Below are 16,650 nucleotides of genomic sequence, written 5' to 3'. Positions count from 1 at the left end.
GAACGCTGAACACCTCTGAATCTTGAACAACTTTTTTCGTACCGGCGCTTCTCGTAATTTATAACATTAGGGGGGACCTCTGAACCCTGAACACCTCTGAACCGTGAACACGCGGCTATGTACCACAGTATGTTTTCTAAGTAAATTAGACCTCCAGATATGAACAGAGCAGCTCTGCAAAACACCCGGGAAGATAAATTATTCAAGGTGTTCACGTAGATCTTTCGTAACCATTCCTTTGCCGTTTAGTAATTTTATTTCGTGGACAGGTTTTTAGGTTTTAAATGAACATCAGGGCAAGAAATACGTCCCGGACAAGTTGACCGCTGCTTCTTCTGATAAGAAAAATTCTATCCTCGATAATTTTTCGACCGACGAATATGAAAATTTAATTTTTTAAAAATTGTGTTGCCGTGTTAACCTGTTGTCTTGCCCAACACGGCACGAATCATAGATTATGCTTATTAGCTACATTATGCTTTTTATTATTGCTACATACAAATTATATAAAGCCAGGGGCTACCCTAAGAAAGTCTCCGCCCCTGGGGGCAGTACCTCTGAACCACGAACACCTCTGAACCCTGAACAAGAAAGTGCGTACCGAGGGTGTTCAGGGTCGGGAGGTTCCACTGTATAAGGCAATACCACTGCCTGCTGATGTATTGAGACTAATTCGCTGAACGCCAAAATCAAGAGTGCAGCGCAAATTTCCCGCAGTGGGAAAATCAGTTAAAGTTGCACTGATTGAATAAGGCAAGTGCCCGTCACAGGCAGGCGAAATGTCGCATGTCGTATGTGAGATTGTAAGCAATGCGCAAATTAACAGAATCATCGTGCCTTTCGAAAAGGTTGTGCTTATAGCAGAAGCTTTTGCTTTACCGTCGTATCCACTGGACTTTTCCTTTGACGTACTGAAAGCGCAGGGGATTTAAAGAGACCGCTGTCTTGAACTGTTGACTTTCCGAAAACTTTGGACTGCTTCTGCAGGTTTCCTCCCTCGTGTCGATATCCCTGCCATGAACGACTACTCATATGGTCGTTTAAGTGGACCACCTGAAATATTTTCTTCCAGATACCAATTTTCTTTCGGTTTTTTTCTTTAACCAAATAAACAAGGTTTAATCTTTATAGAGCACTTAAAGTTTTTGAAAAAGCTTGAACCGATTTTTCGCACTTGCATTGTAAAAAATCGGTGGCGAAAGCGCTTTAACCACCCCACGTAAGCCACTGCATTATACCCGGATAAGTACAGTCTCTAGTGACTCTCTACCAGGCATGTACAGCTGAACCATTCAGTTTAGGCTTATTTATTTGTTAATTTATTATTGCTTTTATTTCTTCAAAGTTGATCTCTGCACGTTGAAACGAAGTGTTATGACATTACGCACATTTATCGTTTCCGGCAGCCGCACATGTGTGGCTGCATCTTTCTTGGTATAGTGTAGTGTAAAGACGCAACAGTTAACAGTGTCCTGTGTCCGACACAAGAAAATGAAAACCTGGTAAAGCACCCATATCCGTACTAGTCAGCAACAGCTAAGCATCAGCAATGGTCCTGTCACATCGATGTGGAAAAATTTCCGCATTTATGGCGCAGAACTAGAGATGTTTCGACGCCCTTTGGCTTCGCAAGCCATTTCGACGCAGCAATCAGATGGCGCAAATAATAACCACACATACCGAAGTTCCAGACCTGGACAACTATGGAAAATGCAGCCACCGTTAGTGTTACTAGTTACAGAGAGCGCGCAAGTTGCGCTACGAGTTACGCTATTTCATGCAAGTAAAACCGAGTTTTGAGTGAGGTGCACTACCATAGACAATATTAAATCGGTTTACATGTGTGGCTACCTGTTCTGACCAGCTCCCGATGTCCGTAGCATGACTAGACACATTAATTTTATCCGAAGCTGCATATTCTATTTCTCAATTTAAATTTATTTTGGCTCGGCTTCCGTTCGTACGGGAAGGCGTCTAATAAATTTTGACTGCGATCTGGCCGCACAGTGAACTGTTGCTTCTCTCTTCTGGTAATCGCGCTCATAGCTGAACCGTGACCTTGCATCCTTTTCCAACCTGTACAGTCGGTTAAAGAGCAATCGAAGCGCTGGGTAAGCTATTCGAGTTAATGTGGATACTTTAAGAACATCGTTGTAATATATACAATTATTAAGTGAATTACGTTAGAGTAAAGTAAAGTTTTTTGGGGAACGAGTTCACGCTATAGAGTTACGCTAAAACTCGATAACTCGCAACTGCGTTAAGTTGTAGAGTAAGTCGTACGAGTCTCGTGCCCTTGTCTGTATCTTACAAAACATATGCACACCTTGGTTTGAGGAACGGTCAATTGGATGATTTACCTAGTCTTTTTATCAAGAAACAAGGCTGGACATTAACTAAATTAACAGTTTTCCAAAAACTAAAAATTATTCATAATTATTATTACAAAGTCAGAAGAATTTCTTTGTACTCGGCATATATGTGTTAGAAGAATAAGACTTACGATTATCCCTTCATGTCTCTTCTTTCTGAGCGACAGACTGAACCCAATATTGATGTTTGTATCTCATGCGATAGCGCCAAGTATGTAGATTTGCAGAAATCAGCCGATGTAAAAAATGTCTGAGAGGTGACGAAAAATGTTGAAAATCCTAACATAGGAAAGCTATGGAAAAATGCAACAAAGAACAGGCTCTTAGCTACTAGTGCAAAACCGACCAGAAGCTGCCTAAAAACTGAGGACAAAACATAGAAAAAGGGCTTAGAAACCCTTTTCTAAACCCTTTTCTACAATTCTTTCCAGAAGTTCGTAACGGAGTGTTATTATCGGGAAGGGTAGAAACTAAAAACGCGAAGAACTGGCAGAAAGAAATAACGAAGCAAATAAAGTTCTAACAGTTTTGGAGCCGCTCTGAAACAACTGACCGTGAGCTGAGTCTGCTTAATGATTGTTCAGGGAGAACCTTTCTTCGAGACGAGAAAAAAGATATGGTTTGCAGTTTGCTCATTGCATTGCGCCAAATTATTCTGTGTTTTAAAGTAACTCGTTCTGCGGATTCATATTCCTTTCGTTGCAGCAACTTCGAAATCATCGGAGAGAGTGTCGGCAAGTTATAGACGCGTATGACGCTGCAACCAACCGGGATCTTATGAATACCCGGCGAGCATTAAAGACAACGCCGGAAATTTAGACAATATTGACATTCTGGATATCGTCAGAAATTCCGATTTTGGGGAAGAAAAACGGCCCCCGCACGCCTCTTCGCGACTACGAAGCAGAAAGAATTTTCAAAAATCAATTTTAACGGCTAGCACGCCAACAGATAAATTTTATTTCGAGCTGCCGTTGTTCATAAAATTGCCGTGGAGATGTGCTGCATCTGAAACAATCGCAAAGATGTGGATACAAATCACATGGGTTTGCATTCCCGGAGTGCTCACGCCCCTGATGCAGATAAACTCTTGGAATTGTTACGAAAAGGTTCTGAGGATAACCGGTGGTCCGCCCTGAAATAAAAGAAATTTAGGGGATTGTTATTAAGTTTTTGTGCAACCTAATCTATCGCGCATGTAGCGCGTTCCTGAGGAAAACACAACACAAATCATCAGATCATGAACAACGAATTTGTAACGTTTTCAGCATCAATTGTCTTCATTAGTTGTACCGGCTTTACTAGCTTCTGTCGGAAAAAAATGGCGTTCTGGTAAAAACTTACAATTAGAAACTGACTTTGCATTTCATTTCGCATGAGCCTTTTTGAGGCTTGCCGGTTTGCGCATCGCGCACAAGCGATTCTGCCGCTCAGACTTTTGATTTTCCCGAAAAAAACGCGCTGCTTACCACGAAATTAAATAATCGTGTTCATTCAATAATATTTAGAAAATTTCAATGGTCTGATAACAGATAAGCGATAACGTAGTTTTTTGATAGTGCCTTCCTAGCTTCCTTCAAATATACATAGATATCTTGACCGAAGCGATCAGTGCTCTAGGCAACCACTTTCTTCGGAAGGTTCTCTTTAACATACAAGTTTATGGGCGATAGAACTTTTTTCCGAATTTATCAGGAGCATGGACAGGATAAGATTCTTCTGCATACTCACAAGTCACAGAGAACACCTTTTGGGTCACCCAATAATTTTCAAAAACGTTAATACAAAAATATCACTTCCTGAATTTTTTAGAAGGGCAGTTATTAGCCTTCTAAAAATGCCAGCTATCCTCCCCCATTAAGCTCCACTCCGTCCCTATCTGAAACGTTCAAGATCCCGGTTTTATTTTCACTGAATCCGCAGTAAAAAGTTACACAGGTAAAGTTCAAAGCGAATATCAAAACTAGTTGCAGAACTAAATTTATTAATTTTATTTTACGAAAGTGCTATGCGCCCCAAAATTTTAGGGCGCATAGTTAATTTGCTATGCGCCCAAAAAATTGCAGTTAAAAGTTTTGTGTTTCAGTTTTTACCGTTTTTATTACTTTCTTTTAACGGGAAAATTAATTCTGCGTTCGTTATCTGCTTTTAGAAGTTTTTTCACTGTTTCTGAGTTGTCCGCGAAATCTGATGCATTTTTTCGTGGATGTGTACAGTACATATGTACAATATGTACCCCGCTGATTTACCAGTTGGATTTACCAGACTTGAATTGGCACATTTCGTATTCAGAGGGTGTTTCAGCCGTGTTTACAGTTTATCGGACATTTATTGTGAGATATATATGAGAATATCAAATTGGAGAATATGATCTTCTAAAGATAAATAGTTATCAGAATAACAGTTACCGGTACATAGTGACATAAAAAGGTAGACTTTTAACTTCGCTGTACTTGTGTATCTGTATTTCGGCATAATTATCATCTAAATTTATAATCAAACGTACTCTGCATTTGGCAAGTTGTTGAAAACAAAATTTGTTTGCTTATTTAGGTTTTCTTCAGCACTGGTTATGTGTTATTTAGTTAGCAATGCGTTATGGCTTCTATAGGCATTACGAATGCATGCTTCAACATTTTAACGTAGGGATTGCCTGATTGAAAAAAGAAAACTATCTGCCGGCTATGTTCGCCAAAATTAAGGAGTGCAAGTATCCCATTAATAAAGTTAGTAAATTCAATCAATAATCACGGAACGTTACATTCTTCTTAGTCTATGATAGATTAAATAGGAAATACTGCAGCAATTTCTTTTGAATTAAAATCTGATTATGCCTGGTTAGAGAGCCATCATAATTATTTGTGTTATGATGTCCTGTATTAAAGTGCCGTAATGCACTGTACGAGTACAAGCAAGACCATTGTTTTTTTGCAATATTTGCCTGGTCTGTAGTCTCTGTACTCTGTACCACTTTCACAGCAACATTACGGATTCGCTGATACCATGTTTTAACGTTCCATAACGTTTTGAATTACTGGCTTTTCTATTTTGACCGGAAATTTTGGGGCGCATAGCAAATTAACTAGCCGCCTCAAATTTTTTGGGCGCATAGCAAATTAACTATGCGCCCTAAAATTTTTGGGCGCATAGAAGTGACCTTTATTTTATGCGACTGCCCACACTTGGCTGGACCACCCTGTATAAAAGATTATAAAAGATTAGAATGATATGTCTGCCATTACACGACGATACGGCAATGCATTACTGTGCGCTGTTTAGCTGCATTGCGCTTATAGCGGTCTACAGGTTTGAAAACGGGCTTGTATTATGGCACTGTTTACAGTACGAGCAAACCATACCTTCTTGCTGCTTTTTAAGAACTACCAATCGGTCGCAATTCCACGTTTTCCGGCAAGGTTACGTCGTTTCTGCCACGGTCTCTGCGATGACCATTGCGAACAGCTGGACTGAGGCACACCTTCATAGACTCGGTTCTGTACTGAGCGTTGACGGCAAAGAAGAAAATCTAGGACAGCCGGAAATTTGTTTGAGAAAATTTTGGCAGGTAATATCCTAAGTGCATGTTTATCACGGTTGATTCAAAGTCAACCGTGGATGATAATGATAGGGAACAAGTCCGAACAACGCATCTGTTGCTTAATGCGGCCATCGACTTTTGTTGAAGTACGTCTGTAGTGCGTACACGAACAGACACAAAAATGTTTCCCAATTCGTTTATTTTTTAAAACTTAATTTTACCTTATGTAAGAATTTAAAAAAAAAAACTTTCTTTTCCAACATCTTCAGATAAGCAACTAGAAGGGAGCGAAAGTTAAAGCTCTTAGTCAGTTTTAGTGAATGTGCAAGTATAATTATGAAACTTATGCCATAGAAGTATACATTTCTCCTTCCCGTAATTACCCATTCGCAATAATGTCGACCAGTCTTGAAGTCCCTTTTGGGTTGTCTGCTCTTGTGCCATGATAGTAATAATAATAATACAGCGACTTACTGGACTGGCGGCATATGCCAACACCTGGGCGGTTTTCGTGCACAACAACCAGCGGATTTCTTTGCTCCACCATTCCGCATAAAACATGGACAAAATTGCCGGTGGCAATGTGCAGGCGCAGTACCAAATGAAAGACAAGCATAATGCTTCGGCAGTATGCAGACGGCGTTGCAGTATGCGATTTTGAGGAAGATCACCGCCTGCCACAGCCCGCCGCCGGTTCATCACTTTCATCCACTCCACAACGACGAAAAGGCTGGTGTACACGATGCTCAGTATCCCAATGGGCAGATATGTGCCGATGGTGCCCAGAAGAGACATCGTGGCGCCACCTTTGCGAACCCAACCACAACCACCCGACTGCAGGCGCCCGTGGGACAATCCCGAAGACAACAGCGGTGGAATATTACAACCAATGGCAATAAGCCAAATTAATACGGGAACGACCATGGCATACCGCTGTGATTGCAATTTCTTATACCAAAACGGTGCGACAATGGCAACGAAACGGTCGATTGAGAGGACAACCTCTGTCCAGTTTCCGGCATGTATAAGCACAACCAACAGAAAACTGGCTGGAACGCAGTAGTAATGGAATTCTATATGCATTTGAGTGAGATATATCGGGACATTGATGACTGGGTTGCCTATGAAGCAAAAAATCAGATCGATGGTTAACGAGTGGACAATAAGTCGGCCGGAGAATGTAGTAATTTTTTGCAGCCGGCTCATGGTTATTATTAAAACGACAATCGTTACGGCACCGTCAAGGCCGATTATACATTGTGCCGTGATCCATAACGTCAGCTCTAGTGGTGTGATAGTGCTGTTCAGTACCGGCAAAGGATCACAGGCATTCCGCATTCCGGCTGCTGGTAAAGAATAATTAGGCGATCGATCTTGCTCATCTTAGCAAGCTTACTGCAGAAAATAAAAGAGCGAGTGCATATCTAGATCGATGACTGATAAACCAACACATTACACAAGACATTTACTGACAGCGTTTACAGGTAATGTTTCTGTATTCAAAGAAACAGCGGCAATGCGTCGTTTGAAGAGGGTGCTTTCAAAAATTTAACACGAAAACCGACCGAGCTTGGATACCACTGACCGGTTAAATTAGCAAGTCATTTTACGATCCTTAAGAGCGCCATAGGTTTGCTCAGCATTACTGTATTAGATGAATTTTAGGCTGAGTCGTTCAGTGTGGGTGGCATTCTTACGACGCAGCGTAGTCATAGGAAATCGATTCCGCTTAGCCGGTTGTCGCGCCATTCTCTTACCCTGCGGTCAACACGTAGTTTAATCTTGAAATAAGGTAAATTAAGTACAGCTAATCATGGCGGCGAAGCCGTGTGCAGTCGGCCAACCCAACATGCCCCAGGTATTGACCCACATTTAGCCGAACACACGACAATTATCCTTGAAAGCTGGCATTACGTTATTATTACTTGGAAGAATACGTCTTTAGTATTACATTAAGACAGCCCATTCAGCGCATCCATTTACGCCATCTGTGCTCAGCAGCTTTGTGTTAATACGTAATGTTACAGTCTGTAGGCTAAGCCTTGTTTCTGGAGAATCCGGCTTATATTACCGTTTTAGGCCTCGTCTCTTTTCGGTTGCGAAACTAGATACAGAGAAGCGGAATGCAGACGAAAAACCATAATTATTCATACCGAGTGTGTCATCGAATACAAAAATTAGTTCCATTCAGTACCACATAATACTGAACAGTAGAAATAAGGCTACAAGCAATGCTCTTATTTCATCCAGAGAAAATGAAAATCTGGGTTTTGATCAGTATGTTGTGTGGACTGTTTTTAAGTTTTATTTATGCCATAATTCTGCTTAGTCCTAGTTTGAATTGTGACATGTCGGAGGCGCGCACCAAATAGTGTTCCATTTTTGCAGTTATAAAGCCTCAGTCGGCCAAAGAGAACGGCAACCAGTTATATTTATTTTCTTTACAACTGACCAAACTCAACTGGACAGCTCGAAAGCTGTACATGTATGTCCATGTCCGCATTCCTGTGGTTATCTTGAAAATATTTCCGTACCTCGCGTAATTGGGATTTGGTGCGTCTTTACATTTAAAATATTTCTGAAATCTGTTTTAACGATGTAGAATTTGTAATCTCCGTCATTCTACCATATCTTGAACGCAAATGGTCCCGCTCTAGCGCGACCGATAATTCTATTTTAATATTAATAACCGTGCGCTACCTGAGCGGAAAAGCAACGAAACGTCATACGTACTGTGAGGAGGAGTGGCCTCTCCGTTCACCCGCGCACAGGCGGCTGCTAGGTTGTTTTGCGGTTTTTGCCGTGTTTTTCTCCATCTACCGGATTCTAAATCTGGTAGATTCTTCAGTTGCTTTATTTCGTCGTCTGAACTGGATGCTTTTTCCTTTTTGCCCCGCAGCAAGGTGCTGCGGTGGTCTTTGATGTGTTTTGTGTGAGAGAGAGATAAAGTGTGCAGTGTTGGCGTTAATTTCCGTTTCTGTTCGCGCACAGGGGTGAACTAGCCGTTCATCCCCTGTTAGGGTACATGTGTAGCAACAACCTGCACATTAAAGGATTTGGCCCGGTACATAGCACTAACCGTAAATTTGTGTACATTGACGGGAATATTCGCTTTTGCGTACTTCCAAACACTTTTTGGGTTGTTTTTTTAAATTATGTGGCCAAATCATTTGTATACATAGGCGTGAAATCCGTTTTCGCGCGCAACATCCGGTTTCGGTAGTTATAAGGTTAACAAAATTCCAAAAGGTTTAAAGGCATTCAGGTGTACCAAAAGTCTCATTATGGACTGATCCCTTTCAAATTCTGCACGTATATGCACATAACCGTGAAGATCGTTCTTACTCGGATCCAGACTTCCACAATTTGTTTCGAATTTTTAAATAAATTTTAAAGTTTTCGAAATCTATTTTAAAATTTCAAAAACGTGCCAGGACAGTGGATCGGTCCATAATGAGACTTTTGGTAAACTTGAATGCATTTATACTTTTTGGAATTTTCTAAGAGCCATAACTCCCAAACTGGAGTTTACGCGCAAAAACGGATTTCACGCCTATATATACAAACCATTTGGCTACACAATGTCAAAAAGCAACACAAAAAAGTGTTTGTAAGTGCATGAAAGCGAATATTCCCGTCAATGTACACAATTTAGTGTTATGCACCGGGCCAAATCCCTTAAGTATTTGCAAGTACTTACTATAGTGTGAGAGGACTGGTAACCTACCGTTTGACGTCATCACTCTCGCACACACGGGAGAGCGGCTGCCATGGTGACAGATGCACGTTTTTCACGGTTTTTGTCAGTTTTCTCAGCAGATTTTCTTTCTCTTCTATTTCTAGCCCCTCATGTTTGGGTTTCTAACTTCAGTATGATCGGTCAAAATATCGGAAAGCTTTTAAGGAAAAAGGGAACTAAGAATATCTTTTAAAGGGACCAGAAAATCTGTGGACCTATGGTAGGGAATAGCACAGCAGTGCATTCTGTATGCGACAGTGATGACCTAGTCGACCGTTGCACAGTCGGTTCCCAGTCCCTCCACCTATAGTAAGTTCTTGGTATTTGGCAAAGCATGATCGCACTTTATAAGAACATATTAGAAAACATGGATTTCAGGCGAAACTGAAAACGATAAAGGCTATTAGTTCGTAGATGGTATCCGTTGCAGCGAAGGTAACTTGCTGAAGTTTATCTTCTTTTTTCTGGATTTAAGTTTACAAGACCGATTACTGGAATGACACTTCCAACGGTTGACAGTTTCCCTGATTTGGGTTAATTCAGTTAAAAAAGCCGCAGTTAATCGTGGCATGTAATAACGAACCGGATATTGGACGTCATCCAGGTTGATTTCGTAGTAGCAGACGGAAACCTTAAACGCTCTTGCGTCTGAGCAGTCACAACAGAAGGAATTAACGAAAAATTGGGTGCCTCGAAACTAAAGATTCACCCCACTACAACATCCAAATCAAATCCGGCACATAACTACAGTAACAAAAACTAGGTAGTAGGTATGCAGGTATTTATCAACCAAATGCATAAAACCACAGAAACCAACAAATGCATAATAATAAAATAACCAAACAACATAATCGACCGGACTGGAGCGAGGGTCCTCCAAACTTAACACTGATGGAGCAATTTGAAGTTTTTCCGTGATGGAAGCGAGGCTGGTGTATCGCGGTATTCTAGCACCAGTCGATTAGGCCGACTGGATGGTTCCGACTGTCGGCCCAAAGAAACTGGTAAGCGATATCCAGACATATGCAGACCTCAGCAAATGATTCTCGGGATGTCCAGAAGTATCCATTTCCGACACCAAACGAATCGTTTGCGAAGCTCGATGATGACTGGAAATTCTGTACGCTGGACCTGGCGGAGGCATATGCACAAATCGAGGCGGACAGTTGACGAAGAGAGCAAAAAGTAGCTTATTTCACATTGCACACGATAGAATCTCCGTACATAGGATCGCGCGGCGTCAGATAAGCAGTACGTTGGCAGGATGAAAACTGCTTCAGATCTTTGTGCGGTTACACTTTGGTCACGTACAGCAACGAAAAAATCGAGTCGAGTGCGCGCGAGGACGTGACCACCTTGCTAACGGTCGGCGGTCTGAGTGCTTAAAAAAGATCCACGGGCAGCATAAGCTGGCCTGCCATTCACTGATGCGTTTGAGCCGTTGCAAGCATCCGCGTAAGGCAGATAATTTTTACGCGTCACCGCACGACGCTAGGTTACAGCTGCTAACGTCGCGAACGGACATAAAACAACCCGGAACCGAAGGTTCCACATGGAACCGGAGCCGAAACGAACATAAACCGTGCAATCTGAAATAGGCTAGTGTGTGCGAAATCAACATGCACAGGGACCTCTTTCGGTACAACCGTTGCACCTTTGGGGTGGACAGTGGCCCGAGCAGATCATCGAGCGAATTTTGCAGGGTTGCGAAGGTTTTGCTGTCTACCTGGACGACATTACTGTGAATGGTGCGACGGAGGTAGAACACCGCAACAACCTCGAAAAATCCTGCAGCGGCTCGAAGAACACGGACTGACGCTCAATCGGATCAAGTATCTGTTCATGCAAGGATGGGCGAGTATCTCGGCTTTGTGGTAGAGTCTCGGCCGACACATATCGTTGGACCGCGTCAGATTGCTGCACTTTAACCCGGAAATGCTACTGGTGCTGGCTGCTGACGCCACAGTATGGTTTAGGTGCTGCAGTGTGCCACCGGTTGGCCGACGGAACAGAGCGGCCAATCGCCGATGCGTCTAATAGCCTCAGTGCGGCCGAGAAGAATTATGGCCAAATTGAAATACCGTAAAAGCCTTGGCTCTAGTGTTTAGTTTTAGGAAATTCCAACGTTGCGTCGCGAGTACCGCAGGGCAGAGGATTTCGGTCAAGCAGACTGTTTGAGCAGCTTGCCGCTGCACATTCCGCCGTATGCGGTCATTATCTGGTCTTGGCAGGGATAGCGCAGTGGATGCAGTGTACAACAATAACGCCAACTATTTGCCGCTGTCAGTCACAGCGATCACGGAAGTCTGCATCCCAGAAAAACAGTATTCTTTAACGGTGATATATGAACGTCAGAGTACAATCATCGCGTTCAACGCAAATGCAGCTCTGCGTCGATTGACCAGTACGTACTTGTAACAGAAATTTGTCGTCATGGACGTAATAGCGCGTGAGGGTGCCGTGGAAGGGCGGTTGCGCGCAGAACTTGACGTGCCGACACAAATTGTAGCGGCCTTCTTTGCTGTACTCACACCGTCCGCACGGAACACCCGGCTCGATGGCCACACGGTCGGATCCACAGTCAAGGGTTCCACGCAGAGTTGCTATGCTAAGTCTACGAGAAAACAGAAATGACAACAACTTGCGCTAATCGCAATAAAGTGCATCGTGTTTGGTATCAAAAATCTTGTAATTTCTTGCTGCGTCTTTTAAGCTATTGGTTGTATAGGTTGATTCCATAGTTAGCGAGATGTGAGCGTCTAAAGTTAGCATATAAGTCTATGGAGAAAATCCGCCTGAAATTCTGGAGGCGTTTGATTTCATAACATTGCAAGCAATTTTGCCAGCCGCCCGTGGAGGCGTACGCGGTTAGGCAATTGACTGCCATTAATTGCTCATTGTTGCTGTATCAGTGTATACAACCGGAGTTGAATGTAATATGCAATAATTATTGCTCTTTACACCGGTAAAACGTCTTTCGGCTCCGCGGAAGGTGAGTGACTACTCGTACAGCTTTATAACGAAAAACTTCCAATTCGGTTAATTAAAGCAATATTAATTAAGCAAAAAATTTGCGTTCTAGCACCTATTGAAAGGGTTCTATCCGTAATACACGCACACGACGGCTTTCAATTTTATTGGCAGCACGATCAAATTGTCCTCACATAATATAATTGACAACAGTCTGGGAAATTCCGCTAGCTCTTGTAGCGGTTATGGTTTGTCACCAATGAATATACCGATGGGTGGCAGTTCCTCGGTGTATTAGGCATCTGCCATTAAACCATGACTTGACTGGACTTTTCCACCATTAAACAAGAATGCCCAATGTTAATATGAACCAGTGCATAAATAGCACTAGAAGACTTCTTAACAGCAACAATTAACGGCGACTCGAAAATAAATGGAACAAATGGAAATCACCCATCACCCATGCAAGCGTCTTTATACTTAGCAAAAGTCGCTCTTTCCTCGGCCACCATCGTGACAATCTGGACAGCTGGAAACCCAATCCAGGTCATGGCCATTCTTGCAAAGGAACAGCATGTTGAGTTCGTGATCTTTCATGTTGTAACCTAAAGACGGATAACATTATAATATCAACTCAGCACGTAAGTTCGACTTCAGTATCATTTATTCGCGACTGAAAATGCACTTGAAGGATAAACACTTGAAAAAACGAAGGTAATCGTAAAAATCGGTTCGGGTGCGGCTAGCAATAAATTGTGCCAGAGGCTACAAACTCAAAGCAAAATAGATCCGAAACTGTACGGTACGGAAAGTGCGGGCATAGTTACAACGGGACTGAAAAAGCAGCATTATTACACATTTATGTACATACCTCGAGAGCGTAGGCCACTTCCGCAGTACATAAGACCCGACTTACAGCTTTCCGCTTCGATGAGGGTTACCAAAGAGGCCACGACAAAGAAAGCAGCGAAAATACGCATTTTTCTGACTGGCGAGAAAGTAAAACACAATAATGCCGCTTAAGTGGACTGTTTATTCGCCTTCTATCGAAACAGCAGAAGTTGACTGAAAAACACGCTTCTCTTCTTCATCAAGTTGCGCATTATATATTTGTCGGTCTGCGATTCATTAATACAAAAAATAATTGGCTACGGGCTACATTAAGTCTGTGGCTTACTATCGCTCCAGGTGCTTGTATATGTCTTATCAAAGATGGAATACTAAGCATCGATTTACCTTACGGTAAACGACGATTGTGTAACAGCAAGTCTGAAACTGCGCTAGGAAATAGGCTAAACATTGCCTGGAGCTTTCGGTCGTTTTTCATAAGCATAGAAGCCCGTCCTATAATTCTATTTCGAACTATTTTTATGACAGATTATGTAACAGAAGGTCAGAAATTGCATTGCAAAATATGTGAAAGTAAGTTAGGCTTATGCCTAATACCGCTTTATGTGCGTGATAAGCCCGATTAACGATGTTCCATACAAAAAAACCTTTTTAACGGTAAATTTAGAATATAACAAAACGCAAGTTTTCAGCACATTCCGCAGAAAGGTTTATATACCACAAAAAATCTTAAGCAACGTAAGTACAAAAATGTGGAAACCCTTGCGGATTAAATGTGGATTAGGCTCATACATGCATGTAGGTAGAGCGATGTAAATCCATACGCAACTTTTACTCAAATTTATAGCACAATTTCTTTGGCGCTTCGAAAAAAAACGCTGTACTAACATTATTGAAGTGGCCAGTTGCGCTTGGCAGGGTAATCGCTATTCACTGTAGCCGTTTTGCTTAGTAAAACGAAACACTGCTGAATCAGCTAAAAGAAGCGAGAGTTTGCCCAAGTTTTGTTTTGCTGATTGTAATATACGTAATACTGCCGCGGACATCCATCGCTGATATTAAATTGTAGGAGCGATAGAACCTGAAGCATTTAAAATTCAAGCAATCAGTTTCAAGCCGCACACTATGATTAGGACGAAGTCCTTGCATACATAAAAACCGTTTGCGGGCGCAACACCCGGTTCGGCAGCTATGGCTGTTAGAAATTCCAAAAAGTTTAAATGCATTCCATTGTACCAAAAGTCTCATTATGGACCGATCTCTGAAGTCTTTGAAATGTTGTACGTAAATGCACAAGCCTATGAAGATCGCTTTACACCGATCTAATTTTCTAGCATATTTCTCGAATATTAAAATTCGTTTTAAGATTTTAAAAAATCATGACAGTTTGGGTCGCTGTAAAAACAATCTTCATGACCGTTTGCATTTATAAGCAAAATCTAAATGAGATCGGATAACCAGACTTTTGGTACACCGAAATGCATTTAAACTTTTTGGGATTTCTAACAGCCATAACTTCCGAACCGGATGTTGCGCGCACAAGCGGTTTTCAAGCCCGTGTATACAAACCATGTGGCTACAGAGTGTCATAAAATAAAACAAAACTGTGTTTGGGAGTGCGCAAAGTGAAAGATTTCGTGCATGTACTCGAATTTGGTACCATGTACCGGCCCACTTCCCTTAACAAAGTATTTGACTCACAACCTTTGTATGCTGAATTAGAAAGTTCAAGGATGTTGTTAAATATTCTGTGAGAAGTTGAAAATTTAAGAGCCGTGATAAGTTTGATTACCGGCAGATGTAATGCAGAAGCAACATTTTTTAGAAGAAATCCCGTATCGGACACAATACCATCAACCGGCAACGCTATTCGAATCAACAAATTGCTTAAACGGCACTCTGGGCGATCAGTCAATAAAATAAAGTGTTTTTTTTTCTTTATTCGGCGCTGATTCCGCTTAATGCATTTGAAGCGTAGCGTAGCATATGAATACTGACGTGGCTGCGCAATTTACGACAGATACCGCAAATGCTGATCGTGAAGTAGGAGAACGTGTACATGCATACCAGAAACTAACAAACCAGAAAAATATGCCAGTTAGAAATTTTGTTGCATGTGGAGCTAATAAAATTGCAGAGGTGGTGTTAAGATTTGAAGATGGACCTTAGATGGTATTAAAGGTAGTGCAAGACGCCAAAGCTGCGTGGTACACGGTGGCTTCGGTAGCCTATCCAGTAATTAAACTATTTTGCCGGTCAGTCAAAACCGATTACATCAAAATGAACTGCTTACGGAAAGAGTTTGCTATGCATGTGACAAACCAATTTCAAAGCATATTACAGTATATGATGATTGTAAAACTGTTTTACTGAAATGGACAGTGTCGTCTCCTTAGTGCAGGGTTGTTAATTATGTCCAGAAAGCTGAATAATAATTACAACAAACCCGTAGTACAGCAAAATTTCCTTCAATTAGATCTGCAGAGCGTATTTTTATCCTCAGTGTTAACCGGTCAACTGCATAAGTACTCGTAAAACATGGATCATATCAATAAGTTGGCGCCTTTACTGCATTTTTTTGCCGAATGATTCCAGGTAAAAGCCGGTTTACACAGAAGACCATGAACTAGTATATATACTATTTCTACTTATTTGCTGATGAAGCCGGTATATGACTTTCGTTTTCATGCTAGTTTTCTCCAGGCTTTTGCTTGCGCTTTAATTTCGTGGCATTAGCTATAGATCGTAAACAAAGCATGGAATTTATCGCTCATATTACGAGAAAACTGATCATGTGGATTCCTTGTACTCCAATTCGAGGGCTCAGTTTACATTTTGTAGCACGTACAGAGTGTGCATACCAACACTATATAACGAGGATACTTGACCAAAATAACATTCACGTCAAAAAAATCCTGTTTTCGGTAGCAGGAACAAAAAATCTGCTTTTGAACATCGAGGGGTCTCCGCTGCTATGCCCCTCTTGCCAACCACATCGCTGCAAAAAAACCGATCGCATAACGGTCCTCGTAGCGTGGCGGTGAGCCTTTGAACAGTTGTCTTTCTTTTGTTTTACCTACAAATATCATATACCAGTAACGATGCGTTCATTGCAAAAAAGCGAAGGGGAATAACTCGCCAGGGCACATTTGCCAGGTCCACAATCAGAAAAATCTTACCAA

The sequence above is a fragment of the Paramacrobiotus metropolitanus genome, unplaced genomic scaffold (genome assembly GCF_019649055.1).
Source record: "Paramacrobiotus metropolitanus isolate TYO unplaced genomic scaffold, Prichtersi_v1.0 Parri_scaffold0000081, whole genome shotgun sequence".
NCBI lineage: Eukaryota > Metazoa > Tardigrada > Eutardigrada > Parachela > Macrobiotidae > Paramacrobiotus > Paramacrobiotus metropolitanus.
The sequence above is the reverse complement of the archived record's forward strand: the minus strand, read 5'-3'. Positions refer to the sequence as shown.